A 3,192-nucleotide genomic window follows, 5' to 3' on the forward strand; every position below is an offset into this window, starting at 1 on the left:
TTCCAGAGTGCATTAGACACTGCCGCAGCCTTCCTCACCATGGCCCTGCTGAGAAAAAGGGAGGATTTAAGATGGGTGGAAAAAGAGCTAGGTCTTACTAGGGCTGCCTTCTGGTCAGCTGGTCAGAAAGCCTCACAGTGCCTTGTGGGAAAGACTTTGCTTTTCAGGAGATCTCAAACTTTTGTGCATACAAGAATCACCAGAGGAGCAGGTTAAAATGCATGTTCTTTGGGCCCCACCTCCGGAAGGTCTGATTTAGGGAGCTCTGGGGTAAAGCCCAAGATCCTGCATTTTCAACCAGTTCCCCCACGTGGTTCTGATGCTCGTGGTCCTCAGACCACACTTTGAAAAGAAGCTGCTGCTGCTTGCCCATTAGATCCCAGTGAAAACGTCTTTACAGAATGAAGAAGAAAGTGAGGTCAAGATTCTCTTCTCCCTGTGAAAATACCAGTCCATTCTTTCCCTTTAGAACTTGGCACAAGGCTGTTGCAGAAAGGTGGCATTTTGAGCCAACTCCTGCTGGGGTCTTCCCATTCACCAAAAACCCTGTGGTTACAAGGAGCAAGATTCCAGGGAATGAGGAGCCAACTATGAGTCGGGAGGAAAAGAGAAAGCATCCTGTCTACATGGGGTGTACCATTTCTGCTATGCTTTCTTATACCATAATTCATATGATCACACCACAGTCTTTCAGGGTAGTTAAATTAATACATCTGTTCTAAAGTTGAGGAATTGTAGGCCTGGAGCATGTCTTGCTTCCTCTGGTCACTATGGCATCAAGAAGGAGAGAAAAAATCTGCTACAATTGTGATCAGCAGGGCAGGCAAACCAAATCAATAACTTCAGCTTTACCTGTCTTGATCAGGCTTATTATCAGCTGGTAGAACTGAGGTTGGTTGTCAGGATCAGCAAATACTGTCGTAAAAGGATTGATGGATCTGATTATAAAAATAGATGGAAAGTTCAGATGATAAACGCAAGCTGAGTCTGAGAACAGGAGAGAAACAACCCACCATATCATCTGGGAAAATGAAACTCCTTGGCAAGACTTCACAACAGCCTGATTCAAAATTTCATAATGAAATTATGTCTCTGATCAAAGCCTGAATGAGCTCATGGGCTGATTTTTGCCATTCGTGTTTATTCTGGTTTGAACCAAACTGAGGCATCAGAAACACATTATCTTCGTCTTTTCTCCAGGAGTGGGCCATTGCACCCTCGCTTAGGGGACCAAAGGGACAGTGTGAGGCAGAAGGGGATATCTTTGGATCCTCACTGGGCATGAAGTTGTTTCTGACTGGCTTTCAGAGACCCCCTCCGACACCTTGTCAGAGTCAGGGCCTTTCTAGCAAAATTGTGTTAAGTCTCACGATACTTGCCCTTGGGGCAATAAAAGTGAGTCTCAAGGGGGAAAAGATATTTCCCCCTCTTGTCTAGGACATGGCCTGCTTTTGCTCTAGAAAGAATGTTTTTCAGTTTGTTTCCGACTCAGAAAAATAAAGACTCACTCCCCCCCCCCCCGCCCCCCCAATTAGAGTTCCTCACTTTATACCAAGTTGTTTGTTTTTACTGAATGAGCTACACCACAACCTGGATTCCACCTTCTTCCTGCCTAACCACCTCTTCTCTGGACCTAGGCACAGTGATGGGCAACCCCTAACAACCTGAGGTGCCAACAAAAGAGAGAGGGCTTCTTGGTTGAAACACTGGCATCTAGAGAGTTTATTTTGACTAATAGAAACAGAAATCTTTGGGTCTTACCACCCTCGTTTCCCCTCAAGGCAAGAGGTATTCCCATCTACTATTGATTAAATGTTTGTGTTCCCCTAAAATTCATATGTTGAAGCTCTCCTCTCAATGTCATGATGTTTGGAGATGGGTCCTTTGGGAGGTAACGAGGTTTAGATGAGGTCATGAGGGTGGAGCCCCCTGGATGGGATTAGTGCCTTTATAAGAAGAGACCAGGGTCCTCCCCCGTCTCGCTAACATATGAGGACACAGTGAGAAGACGACTATCTGCAAGCCAGGAAGAGAGTTCTCACCAGGAACCCAACTGTGTGGGAACACTGACCTTGGACTTTCCAGTCTCCAGCACTGTGAGAAATAAATATTTGTTGTTTAAGCCACCCAATCTATGGTGTTTTTTTTAGAGCAGGCCGAGCTAAGACACCACCTATTCATCCTTCATTCAATGAATATTTATTGAGTCCTTACTGTCTATGTTTCAAGTGTTGTTCTAAGTCTTGGAGATATAGCAGGGAACAAACTTACAAGGTCCCTGCTCTCAAAAAGTTTATGTTCTAGCTTTGGAGAAGTAGCCAATAAACTTGTAAATAACAAAGTTCAGCTAGTGATAAATGCCATGAAGTAAATAAAACAGAATAATGTAACAGAATAACTGCAGAAGGATGGGAATTGGCTGATTTAGATAGATTAGACAGGAAAGACTTCCCTCAGGAGGAAGAGTCGCCAGATAAAATATAGGATGCCCAGTTAAATTTAAATTTCAGAGAAACAACGAATTTCTAAGTATAAGTAGGCCCCAAATATTGACATATTTATACTAAAAGTTATTCATTGTTTATCTGAAATTCAAATTTAACTGGGCATCCTGTATTTTTATTTGCTAGATCTTGCAACCCTACCAGTAGGTGACATCTGAGCTGAGAACTGAATGAGCAGAAGGAACTAGCCATGCAGATTTAGGGAAAGAGTGATTCAGCCAGAGGGAACATTCAGTGTAAATGTCAAAATAACCAGAGGGAGGGAAGTATGCATGAGGTCAGATAAATAGCAGGGGCCAGATCCTGCAGAATTCTGTAGGCATGGCAAGAAGTTTGAGTTTCTCCCTCTCTGTCTCTGTCTCTCTTGAACTCTAAGAGTGACAATAAATTATTGGAGTTTCAAGGAGATGGGTGACAAGATCTGATTGATGTTTGGCTGCGGTGTGGTCAGCCAGTTTTGGAAGGGCTTAGAGGATAAATTCAGAAGATAATTAAATGGACGCTTGTGCCATTGGCCTGGGAAGAGGTTTCTGCGTTTACGGGTGGGCCCATCTGGGAGCTCTGGGCCGCGCGTCCAGGGTGACCAGGCGGTTGCTATGGACGGGCGGCTTGGCGGTTGCTAGGGAGAGAGAGGGGCGTGGGCCCGACGCAGGGCGACTGCTAGGCTGCCGGGGCGGGGGCGGGGCCA

The sequence above is a fragment of the Equus przewalskii genome, chromosome 2 (genome assembly GCF_037783145.1).
Source record: "Equus przewalskii isolate Varuska chromosome 2, EquPr2, whole genome shotgun sequence".
In the NCBI taxonomy this organism is placed as follows: domain Eukaryota; kingdom Metazoa; phylum Chordata; class Mammalia; order Perissodactyla; family Equidae; genus Equus; species Equus przewalskii.